A 17,051-nucleotide genomic window follows, 5' to 3' on the forward strand; every position below is an offset into this window, starting at 1 on the left:
TATATAGAGAAAATATTAAATAAAGAGGGAGAGTCGGTCTATAAAACTAAGGAAATAGCAGAAGTTTTTAGAGAATATTATGGACAGTTATATTCCGTGAGAAAAAAAGAGACAGAAAAACAAGAGATGAAGAGAAGGGGAAAAATTAAAGACTATATATTTCAAGCAAATATCCCTAAAATACCGGGGGATTTGGCGCAGGAATTGGAGAATCCAATCTCAGTCCAAGAAGTAATACAGGCAATAAAAGAGACCAAAGGAGGAAAGAGTCCAGGGCCTGATGGCTATATAATAGAATATCTAAAAAAGTTTGGAGACATACTAGCCCCAATTTTATGTGCATATTATAATGGACTAGGTACAAAATATGGACTGAGCGAGGAGGCCTCCACTGCGACAATCTCCACGATATTGAGAGAGGGAAAAGAGAATACAATATGCTCAAACTATAGACCAATCTCACTACTCAATACGGACGTTAAATTGTTCGCAAAAATATTGGCCGCTAGAATAAAGAAGTTAATGCCTAGCTTAGTCCATGCAGATCAGGTGGGATTCATTGAGTGGCGAGAAGGAAAAGATAATGGAGTAAGGTCAATATTACTGCTTCAGAGGATGAAGGAGAGTAGAATCCCCAGTCTACTCCTATCAATAGATGCTGAGAAAGCTTTTGATCGAGTAGACTGGGGATTCATGATGGGTACCCTAAGGGGAATGGGGTTTGGACCCAAAATTTTGAAGTGGATAAAGGCACTATATAACAGCCCCAAGGCAGTGGTAAGAGTTAATGGGGTACTATCAACAGCCTTCAGAATGAAAAATGGGACTAGACAGGGGTGTCCGCTGTCCCTCCTATTGTTCGTTCTGGCATTGGAGCCACTCCTAGAGACGATAAGGAGAAACCCAGATATAAAGGGGGTTGAGATAGAGGGGGAAATACACAAGACAGCCGCATTCGCGGATGATATTCTGTTTTATGTATCTAGCCCACAAATCTCCATGCCAAACTTGTTAAAGGCTTTACAGGAGTACGGGGAATTATCTAACTTTAAAATTAACCCAAGCAAGTCAGAAATCTTAAACGTAAATATAAATTCGAGAGAAGAACTTGACATTAAGAGAGAATTCCCATTTCTATGGCAAAAAGAAATTAAATATTTAGGGATTAAACTGACTGCATCAATAGAAAAAATATATCAAATAAACTATATCCCCCTTCTAGAGGAATTGAGAGAAGAAATAAGGAGAATGAGAACAAAGCCCCTGTCATGGTTGGGAAGAATTAATGCCTTAAAAATGATTATTCAACCTAAAATCCTTTATAAATTTCAGCTATTACCAATATATATCCCCCCTCTATATTTTAAAATGATACATTCTTTAATTTCTAAATTTATCTGGAACAACAAGAAACCTAGAACCCCACTAAAGACTTTGCAAAAGGGAAAAGACGAGGGGGGTCTGAATGTCCCAGACTTTAGAAAATATTACGAAGCAGCAGTGTTAACACGGGTGGTGGAATGGGCAAAATTAGAAAGTAAAAAAAGATGGGGAAAAATAGAACACAGTTTATCAGGCACAAATCTAGGTAGAGAAATCTGGACTCCTTCAAAATATAGATCACTAGGGAAGACAGCACCTTTGGTCACAAAAAATGTGTTTAGAGTATGGGAGGGAATACACAAATATAACAAGTGGAAATATAATTCCCCTTTAATTTATTTAAAAGATAACGATTTTTTTTGCACCTGGTAAAAGTACAATAGGAGGGAAATGGATAAAACAAGATAATATGCAATTACGACACATAATTACAGAGGGGAAATTGAAAACACTAGCAATATTACAGAAAGAAAATGATTGGATGGATTTGAACGAGTGGCGATACCTGCAGCTTAGACATTTCGTCTCAAGACTACCACAACCGCTTAGAGATGGAGAAAATTTGACTGCCTTGGAGCGGATATGTGAGGGGAAAACCCCAAGGGCAGGTATTGCCCAGTTTTATAAGGTCTTGAGACGGGAATGTGAAGCGGAGGTATCAATTTTCATGAAAAAATGGGAAGAAGACGCGCATGCGCGAGGCTTCCAAGATGGCCGCGATCATCTAAAGCTCCGCTGCCTCGCGGAACGACGGAACCCCTACCGCACGACACGGCCACCCTTCCGCTTACCGAGCTGTAGGGACGGACTCCCGGAGAGTTGGGGCACATAACCGAATGACCGGGGGACCGGCTAAACGCAGTCTGGGCCCGCTGTTCGCTTCACTGGACGTGTGGGAGAAATCCAAGATGGCCACCGCAGCACAGCTCCTATCCCAGGACCACAGATCCACAGGCATGGCGGATTTCAGGTCAGATACAGACTTTCCTCCTCTCCACGCCACCCCAGGCAACCTCAGGGGCCCTCCCAAGGAAGCCACGCCGTCCCCGGCCTCCACGGTCTCCCTGCTGGAACGTACCCTCCAGGAATTCTCCCCATCCCCCGCGGGGACACACAGGGCCGCCCAAGCTGCCATGGCCTCACATGAGGCTACTCATGCAGACCCTGTCTCCCACATGGATGCCCTGTTTGGCAAATTCTCTGAACTTTTGGAAAGGGGCCTCTCCCAAACTGCCATGAAAATCACGGGGGAATTAAAAGCTGACTTTATTAACCTGGGCTCCCGGATTGAAACGATCAAGCATAAAATGGAGGATACAATTGCCAGATCCATCCAAAACTCCAGGCACATTTATTCAGTGCAGGAGCAACTAGACCTAGCCATGGCCCGTATTGATGACCTTGAAAATAGGTCACGCAGATACAACATCAGAATTCGAGGGCTTCCAGAATCGATAACTGATGTGTCCAAGGCAGTGCATGTCCTCATTACTCAGCTAATCCCTGACATCCCAGCTCCTAAACTGGAACTCGACCGGGTCCACAGAACCCTTGGCCCCCCTAGGAAGGATGGCACTCCGCGTGATGTACTGGCCAAGCCACACCATTTTTCGGTGAAAGAAGAAGTTATGAAGAGAGCCAGATCCCGGCAGCACGTGATATACCAGGGCCACCTGGTTCAGATCTTTGCGGACCTCTCCCCCTCCACCATACAGAGATGGAGAGCCCTGAAACCCCTCTTGCTTTCATTGTCACAAAGAGACATAAAATACAAGTGGGCATTCCCATTTGCGGTCAGGTTCACGGACAAAGGGAAGTCATTTGCTTTCTCCACATTCCCAGAGGGGGAAAAGCTCCTCACCAGGTTGAAAATTATTTCTCAAGAAGCTGACATGGACACTTCTAACTCTGGCCAGGGCTCACACAAACGGCCCACACCTAACAGCCCACAATCCCCGTTGTGGTCCTCCGGAAGAGCCAAGAAGGTCAAGGACAATGCACCCACCTGAGTAACATTCAGGCCCCTACTTCGACTATCCATTGTGTGTCTGACCGTCCGAGGTCCTGGAGAGGGCCAGAGGACTTTTCCCCAACCATTGGAAGTTTGGTCCTCCACCTTTGTTGCCCCCCCCTTCCTAGGACCTGTGCTACCCCTTTCCCCCTTGCCTTCAATAGCCCTGGACGCTATGCAGTCTTCCATCCACCTTCTGGACTGCCCACAACCCCTCACATTATCTGCGCCCCCTTGAAATAGGCCCTCCGGGCTGCTTAAAGGACTCTATGGAGGGCTGCAGTCCCCAACACTCTCCCCGGACATGTAACCTCACTTTATGGTTAATGAATAGCTTTTACTGATCAGCCCCAGTGTCTCCTAAACACTATGTTTGGCCGTGCCTTAAGTTCTTTATTTTTGTTTAACTTCTATTGTTGTATACTGTTGAATCAACAGATCGGGTTGTTTCCCGATTAGGGGTCCCCAGTTCCGCGAGGGACCACTTGCGCAACTCCCCCTCCCTCGGTCTCTCTCGGGTGCCTGAGGGTCGGGACATCTGACCTTATGGGTCAGCTGTTTACACTGTTCTTTCTCGGGATTTCAGGGGGTGTCTCCTGCCCTGATCTCCTCTTTCCTTTCCCAGGAACACTTTCTTTCCTTGCCCTATCTCTTTCTGTCTCCCCACTAGGTGGTAAGCTACTCCTGTTGAATGTTTGCATGACACTGTTGTTTTTTTCAGGTATGGCTGAGCTAACCCGGTCGGCAATGTATTCCACGAGAAAATCACAGGCCGTCTATCCCAACGCTGTTCCCGGGAACCCCGCCACTGACTGGGTAAGTGAGGTCGTCTTCAGATGCTGGGCTCCCCCTCTGCTCCATGGCTGATCAACAAGCTGTTAGGCTTAAGATAGCTACCCACAACATAGAGGGCCTTAATTCCCCCGTCAAACGTAGAAAAGCTCTTGATTACTATTAATCCCTGAAACTGGATATAATCCTACTTCAGGAAACGCACCTTCCTATCCGGTATAGTCCCAAGTTCCTTCACGCTCACTTCCCTCAGTTCTATCTAGCTAACGCAGAATCCAAAACCAAGGGGGTGGCCATTCTGATAGCCAAAACGTGCAAATTCAATAAAAGTTTTGAAAAGGCGGATCCGGAGGGCAGGTTTTTACTTGTAAAGGGCACTGTGGGAGACCACCTTTATTCCCTGGTCTCCTACTATGCCCCGAACACAGGACAGGTCAAATTCTTTGAATCCCTGTTGCGCACCCTAGCGCCTCTTTTAGAGGGGACGGTTATTGTCGGAGGGGACTCTAACGTCGCCTTTGATCAAGGCCTCGACAAATCCTCCTCCTCTTATGCCCGATTAACCCGGCCCACGAAGGCAAGCCTGCGGATCGCCAAATTGCTTCACGCTTATGGTTTACCTGATGATTGGCGGGAATTAAACCCCACAAAGAGAGACTATACCCACTTCTCAGCACCACACCAATCCTATGCAAGGATTGACCACATACTTGTGCCCTCTTCGCTCCTACCCCGGGTGCTCAAAGCCTCCATCACTGACACGGTGGTCTCGGACCACTCTCTGGTAATTGTGACGGCCCTCGGGGGTTCGAGTGGGAGACACCCCAGACATTGGAGGTTGAACGAATCTCTCCTGTCAGAGCCATCATGAATTATGGATCTTGACAAAGCACTGCAGGAATATTTTTCTATTAATGCGACACCTGATGTCTCCCCCGAAACCCTGTGGGCGGCGCACAAAGCATTCATTAGGGGAAAACTTATTCAACTAGGAACTCAAATAAAACGGGAAAGGCAATCAACCATCCTGAAGCTAGAAGAGGAATACTCTAGACTCAGGGCTCTTCACAAAAAGGACCCCCTCCGCACCCCCCCCTCCTTGCTTGACAAGACTCGTTTAGAACTTAATCTCGCTCTTACCACGAAAGCGGAAAAATCGGTTAGGTGGTCTGGCCACAAGTTTTACTCACAGGCAGACAAAATAGGCACACTCCTGGCTAATAGACTCTCCCCTAGAACCAAGCTAAGCACCCTCCCCCGGATCAGAAGTGCAGGACGCCCGCCCACGTCTAACCCGGTCACAGTTCTGAATGCCTTTCAGGACTTCTACACCTCTCTTTACAGCAGTCCTCCATCTCCCAAAGCAAACCTTCTTCCACAGTTTCTGGAGGGACTCCCCATCCCTGTCTTATCGGACGCTCACAAACAAGTCATGGAATGCCCCTTTCAGGCGGAGGAGATTTTGGGAGTCATAAAGGAACTCAAAAAAAGCTCCGCCCCAGGCCCCGACGGTCTTTCGATCCCTTACTATAAAGCCTTTGCCAACACGCTTGCCCCCCATCTAGCCAATCTCGGCAATCATAAAGCTAATGGAAGCCCCCTGGATCCCCACCTTAACACGGCGTACATCACGGTCATACCCAAACCTGATAAGAACTTGGAGGATGTCAGTAACTACAGGTCGATATCCCTCATTAATAATGACCTCAAAATTCTTACGAAAGTTATGGTCAATAGGCTGGCCTCCTTTATCGGACGCTATGTCCACAAGGACCAAGTTGGATTTATCCCTGGCAGGCAGGGACCTGATCAAATTCGGAGGGCGGTTGACATTATCTCATTTCTGCAGTCTAATTGGGAAGGGGGACCCAAACAATCTGGCTTTCTCCTTTCCTTAGATATCCAGAAGGCTTTCGACTCGGTCTCCTGGCAGTACATCTTCCAGCTCTTTGACAGGTGGGGATTTGGGGCTCGCTTCCTTGTCTTACTACGGGCCTTATACTCCCAGCCGAGGGCCCAAATTCGACTTCAGGGTTACCTATCCACTCCCATTCCCATTACTAGAGGGACTAGACAAGGGTGCCCCCTTTCACCCCTCATATTTGCGATAGCCATTGAAACGCTAGCGATAGCAGTCCGCCACAATATAGACATTGGAGGTGTCCAGTGTGACAGCCAAACGCACAAATGCGGACTCTTTGCAGACGACATACTGTTATTCCTTACTTCCCCCCTCACAACCTTGCCCAATTTATCTCGAGTACTAGACGACTTTGCCAAGGTCTCAGGCTTACAAGTCAATTACTCTAAGTCTGTGGCACTGAATATTTCTCTTCCCACCCACCAAGTTATCTCACTCAAACAATCCTTTCCGTTCAAATGGAGCGACACTGCCATCCAATATTTGGGTGTCTCCCTTACACCTAAGATGGAGATGTTGTATGCTAACAATTACCCCAAACTATACAGACAGTTGGAAACTGATCTATGTTCATGGTCTAAACACGAACTATCCTGGCTTGGCCGGATTAACTCCATAAAAATGACCCTTCTTCCCAAAATCCTATACTATTTCCGAGCCCTCCCCATACCGGTCCGGAAGGACCACCTCTGCTCTCTGCAAAGCAAAATACTGAAATATATCTGGAGCAACAAAGGGTACCGTCTCTCGCAAAACACGCTATTCCTACACAGACGCAGGGGTGGGTTGGGCCTGCCTAATCTTCACAAATATTACCTTGCAGCTCGCCTGGCCCAACTCTCCACGCTCTACTCCAAATACGAGAAACCGGATTGGTTGTCCATTGAACGCTGCTCCGTACCCTCTTTTACACTAGATTATCTATTGTGGTGTCCACCCAAAGCCAGGCCGCCCATCATGTCTCCATCCCTCTCTCACTCCTGCGCCCTATGGGACGGTCTCCGCAGAGAGCCTTCTCTGGTCTCCACTTTAAGACCCCTTGCTCACATCTTCCGTAATCATGATTTTCCCCCTGGTCTGAATATTGAGGCCTTCAGGTGGTGGCTGGACAAGGGACTATACCGGATAGGTCATTATTTCACTTCAAGGGGTCCAATTTCCCTGGCTTATTGTATCGAACACTTAGAGCTACCAGACTCAGAGAGGTTCCGCTTCCAACAAATATCGCACTTCTTACACTCGCTTTGGAAGAACAAGCCCCTTCCTCCCCTCTTTACTGTACGAAGCCTGGTGTGGTAAGATCGGGGAGCAGATGGGCGGTATTTCAGTAATCTATGCGGCTCTCACTGCCCCAATGGGCAAATCCCCCTATATGACAGCATGGGAATCTGACCTTTAGACCTCTGGCAGTCTTGAAACCTGGCAGCTGGCCCTAGCCAGATCCTTTCGTGGGATCCAAAACACCTCACTCATGGAGGCTAGCATCAAATTGATAACCAGGTGGTACCTCACTCCAGCCAGGCTAGCCAAAATCTATCCCACGGCAAACCCCTTATGTTTTAGGGGGTGCCAACTTCATGGCTCCATGATCCACATCTGGTGGGAATGCCCTAGGCTTCGATCGTTCTGGACTAAAATCTTTAACTTGATTTACAGGGTCACAGGCTGCCGGGTTCCAAAAACTCCTGAGGTTGCGTTGCTCAATGCCCCTGCACCTTTGTTGCCTGGTTACACCCAGAAACTAACCCATTTTATCCTTTTAGGAGCCAAAATTGCGATTGCCTCCGCCTGGAAGCAACCCAGACCCTCCTTCCTCGCAGTTAAGAGGAAGATATCCTGGATAATGTCCCAAGAAAAACTGTCAGGCATTCTGTCGGATACCCCGCCTAAATTTAGAAAGGTGTGGGACCCTTGGGCCCGTTACATGGGAATATCCCTGCTGCCGGGAATGGCCTCAGGCTCTACCTTAGCGACCAGATCTCATCCTTAAAGCTCTCCCTCGTTTATTGAGTGCTAAGCATTCTGCCACTGTACCCCACCACCCTTTTCGGAAATAGCGTACCCCCCTCTACCCCTCTGTTCTCCTCTTTTCTTCCTCTCTTCTCTCATCTGTCCTTCTTGATTTCCTGTTTTTATGGTTTGCTCAACAGAGCTATAATTGACAGGTTCACCGTACAGACAAATTGATTGCTGAGGTGCCCTCTGTGGACGGCTCATCGAATACTTTCTCCCTTTGAGAGGGGGGGACCCGGGAGGATAAGCCCCCACCCTGACACAGCAAGCTCCCTCTTAGGGGTGTCGGGGTGGGGGCTCCTGGTTGCTACCCCTCACAAATATCTTGGATGGGCTCCTCACGGGGGATGACCCTTAGTTTTATTGTTTAGCCCCTCGCTGTGGCGGGGCAGGACGTTTGTACCTATTTGCTATTGTCTGTCTTCCACAACTGTCTTCTTTTATTAATACTTGCACTGTGACAGCGGGCCTACCCTGCTGTGGATTGTTTGTTTTACTGGTATGTTATTGTAAGTGCCTTTGTCATAAAATAAAATCTTTTGAAAGTAAAAAATGGGAAGAAGAGATAGGAGCACGGGGTGAAAACCAAAATATAGAAAAAATATTGAAGATGGTGCACAGATCCACGGAAAATAGTAAGATGATAGAAAAAAATAATAAAATTTTAGTAAGATGGTATAGGACCCCAGATATAATGGTAAAGTACCAGGAGGGACAATCTGGGAAATGTTGGAGGAATTGTGGACAAACGGGAAGTTTGGCCCATATATGGTGGGACTGTCCCAAGATTAAAGAATATTGGAGCGAAATAATAAGATATATAGAAGTAATAGCTAAAATACAGTTACCTGAGAACCCATGGTTATGCCTATTCCATGCAGTAGATACCCCAATTAAGGAGTATAGGAATTCCCTTACAAGCTTATTAATAAACGTGGCAAAAAGTCTGATTCCGAAAAAATGGAAAGAAATAGAAGCACCCAAAGTAAAGGAATGGTTAGGAAAAGTTGAGGAAATGTATAGTATTGAAGGGCTGGGAATGGAGGAAGAAAGAGAAAGAAAGAGATTCCATGTGAAATGGAAATACTGGAAAATGTTTAGACAATCTATGATTTTTAACGAGGTAATGGGTCGGTAGGGGTGGGGAGAGGGGTGGGAGGGAGATATTTTAGAAGAACTCGAGAAGTAAAGAAAGAAAACCAGGATAATGTGAAAAATTGAAGGGCATGAATGTATTTTGGTCCTATGGTTTTCTTTTAATACTTGATTATGTTTTGTACGCAACTTAAATGAAAAATTTAAATAAAGATAAAAAAAAAAAAAGGAACAGCGATTTCTACTTCCTGACAGTACACTGCCCCCACAGTTAGAAACACCTCCCTAGGGAACACTTAATCCCTTTATCGACCCCTAGTGTTAACCCCTTTCCTGCCAATAACATTTATATAGTAATCAGTGGCTATTTTTAGCTCTGATCGCTGTATAAATATCAATGGTCCCTGTGACAGACCTAGCCAGGACAGAAGCTTTTGGAGGGGACTGAACTCTAGCATCTTGCCTACCGATCATGGGCCCTGGCATTTTGAGGAAGGGTGCTGTTTGTGAACTGTATGCCTGCTGACCCTTGAGGGGGTGTTACTTTGGATTCAGGTTTATATCCCCCTCAAGACACATGGACTCTGGGAACCCTGTATATGCCATATTAGAAATAGTGACTGATTCATACTGTTGGGACACATACTATTAAATGTTAAAGAGGGATTCCACCTAAAAAAAAAATATTAAAAGCCAGCAGCTATAAATACTACAGCTGCTGACTTTTAATAAATGGACACTCACCTGTCCCGGGTTCCAGCGATGCCGGCAGCCGAGGCCGATCGATCGCTCGGCTCTCGGCTGCTGCCGTCACCATTCTAGGTGAGGGAATCAGGAAGTGAAGTGAATCGGCTTCACTTCCCGGTTCCCTACTGCGCATGCGTGAGTCGCGCAGCGCAATATGAATTGTCCGTGCTGTCTCTGGGACCCGTGTGTGTCCCAGCAGACAGCGCGGCAGGACAGGAAATGACATAGACTCCCATGGGAGTCTATGCCCGGAAGTGGGTGTAAATACCTGTCTTTGACAGGTATCTCCACCCCCTCCCCCCTGTAAGGTGCCAATTGTGACACCGGAGGGGGGGAGGGTTCCGATCAGCGGAAGTTCCACTTTAGGGTGGAACCCCGCTTTAATGTCATCAACTCCAGCTACCTGTCTGTTGTCTTCTATAATGTAAATGAGTCCAGTCTGGCTTGCCATAGCTTCTAAAAGTCTTTGACCCATTGTTGTTTGTGCTAATTAACACTGCAATTGTATGAAGGAGTTCTATGTTGAAATGCATGATAATGTGTAGTGTAGTTAGAGAGTCACATCAGCTGCTTTAAGGGATTAGTTAATTAACTCATGTTAATTTATGTTTCTGGTTACAGGTGTATTGTTAGAGTAATATCAGCAGGAGGGGGGAACCTCCTCTTTAACTGTATATAAGACTTGTATTCTGGTTCTAATAAACAGTCCATATTCATCAACTAAACAAGTATCGTCTTGTTTTGTGCTTGTGAGTGGCTGGAATATCTGATATCTATATTCAGACTGAGAGGAAGCGGTATATGACAAAGCACTCAAGTGGAGTGTGGGACATTTCGTAACATTGGTGGCAAGCAGTGGGACACTTCCTGCAGTCAGGGACATCCAACATTCCACCTGGATCCAAGGTCCGGATAGCAGGAGAGGAGAGGAGAGATACCAGCCACCGTGGAAGAGGAATTCAGAAGAGGGTTGCGAGAGATGCAGATACAGCACAGAGGACCAGTATCAGAGCAGGTCCTGCTGGGATGGTTTGATTCTATCAGCTGCGAACTCTGGAAGGAAGTGCTAGCTGGGAGCAGTGACACCAGGGAAAAGTTCTCGCCCCCTTTCATGAAAGGTAGTGGTCACAATATGGATTGCAGGTGCTGTTTTTGGGAGAAAAAATGCACAAGGAGCAGACAGCTGAATTAAGCAGGCTGGTCTGGGCAGAGATGCGGCTGGATAAGAGCTACAGAGACCTCCGGTGACATGTATCCCAAGCATGCCCTTGGATAGTGGATGACAGCCCAATGGAAGGCTTTGGCTATGACTGCCTGGGACTGTTGTGTGTGAAGCTGACAGGGGACCCTAACTTTGGGAGTGATTTGGAGTGGCGGTTGGACGAAATCATGGATTTCAGAGAAGGGCTACTGAACGTCTTGGAAGTGCACTGGGCATTGGAAGATATAGAGTTTCTGGCCGTTCAGGAATGGGAGCTGGAGATCGCCTACAGGCAGCTGCTAGACTCTGCTCACGGCCAGGGCTGGGCTCCCTTTGCCTGAGACTATCAGGAAATACCAGTTGACAACTCTGAAATCCTAGCTGAAGAGTTGGAAATGTGGCAGAGTAACAGTGTGCTTTGCCAACCTGCCCCCGCAGCTATGGATGCAGAGGTCTTATAGCAGATACAGCAAGTGCGGACTGACCTTGATAATCTTGTTTCTCCATGAGATGATCTTGGATGGAGGAATGTGCCTGTCCAGCAGCATGCCAGAGAATTGGCAGTGGAAAATCTGGAGATTGCCATTCCCAAAGCTGAAGTGCTGACAACAGGGTAGAGCTCTGCTAACCTCTGCACAGCACCGGTAGAATCTTCTGGGTTCCATGGACAGGAGATGGCGAACCTCTATCCCCAGACACCAGTTGCAGAGACAGGAGATTTGATAGACTTTTCTGCTGAGGAAGAACAACCTGATGAGCCTCCAGCAGAAGAGGTCGAATCAGGGCCAAAGTTCACTGTGCTCTGCCCAGCACCAAGAGCAGTATCTGTGGAACTTCCCCAGCTGTAGCGCTGGTCACCAGACAGAAGGGCCAAGACCTCTGCCCTACACCTGTGGCAGTTCTGGAGGCTCAGGGTGAGAAGGTGGCAATCACTTCCCAGCAGACGATACAGGGGGAGAAGGGAGAGGAGGTGTGTGTCGTCCCTTCCCAACAGTTGGCCAGGGTGGACGAAGCAGTCTTTCCTCCCCAGCAAAGATCCATGCACCTGGGAGACAGTACCATAGACATGACGTCCCAGCAGCCAAATGAGGGAACGGAAAAGGAAGCAGCCAGCTCACTTCCCCAATGCCAGCTACACAGTTTGGGAGTGGAAGAATCCAGCCTTCTGCCTGAATGGTTAGCCGAAGCGGATGATGTGGAGATCCAGGGAGCCAGGGCAGTCGGCCCCTCTTTCCAGCGACAAGCTGATGTAGTGAAGCTGTTACTCCCTGCTGAATCACTGGTAACAGGGCAGAGCGCCGCTGCCCTCTGCCTAGCACCTACAGTGTCACTACAGCTTCAGGAAGCTGGGGTGATCAGCCCCTCTGCCCAACAGCAGACCAAGCCCTTCTGAAGTGCTGGCAGCCGGACAGAGAGTAAATGACCTCTACCCCACACCTACTGGTGTCAACTATTCCTTGCAGCCAAGATTGGAGATCATGCGGACTGACTATGTGAGTTCACTTTGCCCAACTAACGCATGTCCAGACCAGGTGGAGGTCTGGGACCTTGTTAGTCAACCTTTGATGGGGAGAAATATGACAGACCTAGCCAGGACAGAGGCTTTTGGAGGGGACTGAATGCTAGCGTCTTGCCTACCGATCATGGGCCCTGGCATTTGGGGGAACAGTGCTCTTTGTGAACTGTATGTCTGGGGACCTTTGAGGTGGTGTTAATTTGGATTCAGGTCCATATCCCCCCAAGACGTACAGACTCTGGGAACCCTGTATATGTCATATTAGAAATAGTAACTGATTCATACTGTCGGTACACATACTATTAGATGCTAATGTCATCAACTCCAGCCACCTTTCTGTTGTCTTCTATAATGTAAATGATTCTAGTCTGTCTTGCCACAGCTTCTAAGAGTCTTTGACCCATTGTTGTTTGTGCTAATTAACCCTGCAATTGTATGAAAGAGTTCTGTGTTGCGATGTATGATAATGTGTAGTGTAGTTAGGGAGTCACATCAGTTGCTTTAAGGGATCAGTTAATTAGCTCATGTTAATTTATGTTTCTGGTTACAGGTGTATTGTTAGAGTAAAATCAGTAGGAGGGGGGAACCTCTTCTTTAATTGTATATAAGACTTGTATTCTGGTTCTAATAAACAGTCAATGTTAATCAACTAAACAAGTATCATCTTGTTTTGTGCTTGTGAGTGTTTGGAATATTTGATATCTATATTCAGACTGGGAGGAAGCGGTGTATAATGAAAGCACTCAAGTGGAGTGTTTTTGGGACTTGATTTAGTACACCATTTTGTGCATTTATACTACATTATTGTTTATGATAATTTATTATTGTGCAAGATCACTTTTTTATTATTAATGGTCCCAAAAAGTGTCAAAAATGTCCGATATGTCCGCCGCAATGTCGCAGTCCCACTAAAAATCACTGATCACACATTACTAGTAAAAAAATAATAATAAAAATGCCATAAATATATCCCCTTGTCACGATTATGCACGCCCATGGTGACTAGCTGACCGCGAAATGTGTTCCATGACTGGGGTATATGAAGAACTAAGGGTATAAGGGGAAACTTATACTGAGCATGTAAGACTGGCTGTGGTACTTTCACAGCCCGCACTACCTTTGGCCACCACTAGAGGGAGACTCCACTCCAATCCAGCTAGCTGACCACACATAGACAGATACGAATCTTGCATACAACCTAGTGCACTCTAAGCCCTTGTACACACGGTCAGAGAATCTGTCGGAATGAGTCTTATCGGACCGCGTTGTCAGATAATCCGACTGTGTGTGGTATGCATCGGACTGATTCCGTCCGAATCTCCGTCCGATCCAAATTTCCAACATGTTGTAAAGATTTCCCGACCAACTGGGCCGGACGGACCTAATCCGATCATGTGTAGAGCATTTTCATCGGACCAAGTGCCACGCATGCTCAGATCAAATTCCTTCATCAAAGCTATTGGCTACTAGCCTGAATGTAGTCCCATCGTAACAAAATTACGTCATCACGTTCTGAAAGATCGGATTTTTCGCCAACTTGGCCCGACCGTGTGTATGCAACAGTTTCGGACACAATCCGTCGGACTAAATCCGACGGGCAAAATCCGACGGATTTGGTTGGCAAAATCTCCGACCGTGTGTACGTGGGCTAAGGGTTGGGGAGCAGTCTAGCAATTAGCACACATGTCTAGGGTTCCTCCAGCTATTCTGAAAGCTTGAACCCTAGTGTTAATCACTCTTCCCACTGTCCCCACACCCCCACACCAGACACACAATAAACGATAGCCTGCTACCACCCAACAGTTTGTCCCCAGACTGGTCTGCGGAGCCACCACACACATATCTCTGTCTGGAAGATCTGTTAGCTTACAATCTGCATGAAATCTGCCAACATGCAGTGCAATTGCATACCGATTGGCACATAACATAGACCACGTACTTAGGCTCTAAAATACAACAACCTCTCCAGAGATATATGTCCTAGCTTAGTACACAGAATTCACCTATTAAATTTATCATGTAATATCCCGAAAGTGGGCAGTACATAAAAGATATACAAACAAAAAGGAGTTACTAAAAAAATACAAAAAATACAGAAAGACACACAATTGGCAATTTGCTATAAAAATAAATACAGAAATCATTTTTACCAAAGTCTATCCTCTTGTAGAAGCATACTGGAACATGTAGGAACTCCCCAGTTTCAAACTGGCTTCATTGAAGAATGATGTCCATAGCTCAGGCTACCAAATTTATTGAAATATTCATGTGGGCTGGACTTTAGCCCTTAGCCAATCAACCCTGGGAGTGTTCCTGTCTCAACCCTCAGGATGTTTTGTGTTCTGAAATGACCAAAGTCGAATTGGCCCAGGACGACGCTGATTGTTGGGTCATGGATAGGATTTCTGATACCAGTGTATCAGCCCAATCACAACAGTACCAATTACTGCCTGCCTGCTGCAATCAGGTGCCATATAATGATTTTGTGTGGTTCCACACATGCTAAAAATACAGAGTTACATGTACACGTAACCAATCACGTTTACAATCCCAAGGAATTATTTTCATCTCTCTGCCGCTAATATTTTAGCTTTTATGAGAGATAAAATAGGTTACTTAGATCTGTTGATATTAATCAAAGCTTGCAGACTGGCCCGGGGCCTTGCGAATGCCCCCTGCGGATCAATGTAACCAAAATGACAAGCAGTTTACTTTGAAGCCTCAGGTGGCAATCTATGTTTACGTTAATGGGAACTTTTATTGGCATCTAGGTGTCACTTAGATCCTAGAAACTGGTTCTGTCCTTTTCAAATGCTAATGAAAGAACATATGTGCGTGACTGATATTGAATACTATATTTTTAATAACCCAGAATTAAACTACATCTACAATTACACTACTTCTACAGATGACATCACTTCTTGCTAAGGCAAAACTATCCTACGCTTACATTTTCGTTATGCCCCTATTTTGAGACACTATGGGGGTTATTTACGAAAGGCAAATCCACTTTGCACTTCAGTGCAGTCGCTCTAATTCTAAGGGGTAGATCTGAAATGAGTATAAGCTCTGCTGATTTTTTCATCCAATCATGTGCAGGCTAAAATGCTGTTTTTATTTTCCTTGCATGTCCCCATTGGATCTACAGCGACTTTACTTCCAAGTACACTTTCAGTGCACTTTCAAGTGCACTTTGCAGTGCAAAGTGGATTTTCCTTTAGTAAATAACCCCCTATAACTTTTGTGCAAACCAATCAATATACGTTTATTGCAATTTTTTTTTACCACAAATATATAGAAGAATACATATTGGCCTAAACTGATAAAGAGATTTTGAAGACTTGTTTTTTTGGGGGATAATTATTTAAAAGTAGTTTTTTTTTTTTAAATTGTGGTCTTTTCTTGTTTAAAAAAATAAAAACCGCAGAGATTATCAAATAACATCAAAAGAAAGCTCTATTTGTAGGAAAAAAGGACATCAATTTTGTTTTGGTACAAACACGCCATTGTCAGTTAAAGTGACACAGTGCAGTATCGAAAAAATGGCCTGGTGATTAAGAGGAAAAATCCTTCCAGTCCTTAAATAGTTAAACAAAGTAAGTTGAGACATGTGCCATACCTGACACATGTCCTCAATTAAGTGGTGCAGTGTTTCTTCAATAGGTATCCAGGGTTGGAAGATCTTCTAAAGCAGGCCAGAAGAGTCTGTAGCCTTTTCAGGTGGTCACACACAGCAAGTGCTCGGTTGGCTGAAATTTAGTGAGAATTCCACCTGCCCGAAAACCACCTAATTTGTGAAATGCCCACCAGGTGTAATTCGACTTTGGCATTGCTGCTGTGGCTGCACATGCAGCACAGGGCCATCAATGAGTACCTGTGTCAGTATGGCACAATGGCACGCTCAGGCTGGCTCTACTTTTTTCCCCATGCCAATTGCTCCCGATAAAAGATGCATGCATTGTACTGTCACCATTTGAGGAGGCCACAAGGATTGTGAGCAATGACCATGCATGCATCAGTGACACAATCCCTCTTATGTTCCTGCTGGAGCAGACTCTGCATGACATTATGGACAGGGCACCCAAAGCAGAGCGGCGGGAGGAAGAGGAGGACTTTTTTCCTCTCAAGGCCCGGTTTATGCAGACACCATTCTTGTGATGCAATAGAACACACAAGAGGCAAGGGCGGAGGAGGATTCTGGCAGTTTTAGAGGTATTGAAGCACAAGAAAACACACGTGAATCCTTAAGAGATGGTTTACAGTCCCCAGAAACCTTGGAAGTAGTACGTGGCTGAGAGGAGGCAGTTTCAGATACTGTAGGCCTGAGGACTCTGACCCTGAGGACTCTGCTCTTATGCTGCTGTAAACTTGC

The sequence above is a fragment of the Lithobates pipiens genome, unplaced genomic scaffold (genome assembly GCF_037356315.1).
Source record: "Lithobates pipiens isolate NorthernLeopardFrog02 unplaced genomic scaffold, aLitPip1_a1.2 Scaffold_22, whole genome shotgun sequence".
NCBI lineage: Eukaryota > Metazoa > Chordata > Amphibia > Anura > Ranidae > Lithobates > Lithobates pipiens.